The sequence below is a fragment of the Perca fluviatilis genome, chromosome 3 (assembly GCF_010015445.1).
Source record: "Perca fluviatilis chromosome 3, GENO_Pfluv_1.0, whole genome shotgun sequence".
Taxonomy (NCBI): Eukaryota; Metazoa; Chordata; class Actinopteri; order Perciformes; family Percidae; genus Perca; species Perca fluviatilis.
In genome coordinates, this window is record NC_053114.1 from 11,570,646 (window position 1) to 11,571,074 (window position 429).

Genomic DNA, 429 nt, shown 5'->3' on the forward strand with positions numbered 1-429 from the left:
GTCTTATTTCAAATTAGGCATACAGGACTAATCGGAGATCATTTTCTAGTTAAGTAGCCTATCTAGTTATCATTATGGATTTTCCATGTTTTTAGGGGTTTGCTTGCTAATGTTAAAAATATAGCATTAATTTAGTAAGAAAGTGAAAATATCAAACAAGATGATGCGTATTAGGTATAATTTTATTTTCTTTATTTGAAAGTCCGGCCCCTGGAGTGTCTGCTTAAAAAAATTCTGGCCCTTGGAAAAATGTAGTTGATGAACCCTGGTCTAGCTTTGCTGCTAATGGCACAACATCCAGTGGCAGTGGCTAGCTGGGTTAGAACCATTTTCTAAAGCATAGGTGCAGCGTATATTTTCCTGCTTTTTTATCCTTTTCCAATCACACCTATGATATTTCTTTCAGGGCCAGTAAAAATGTAGAAGGGG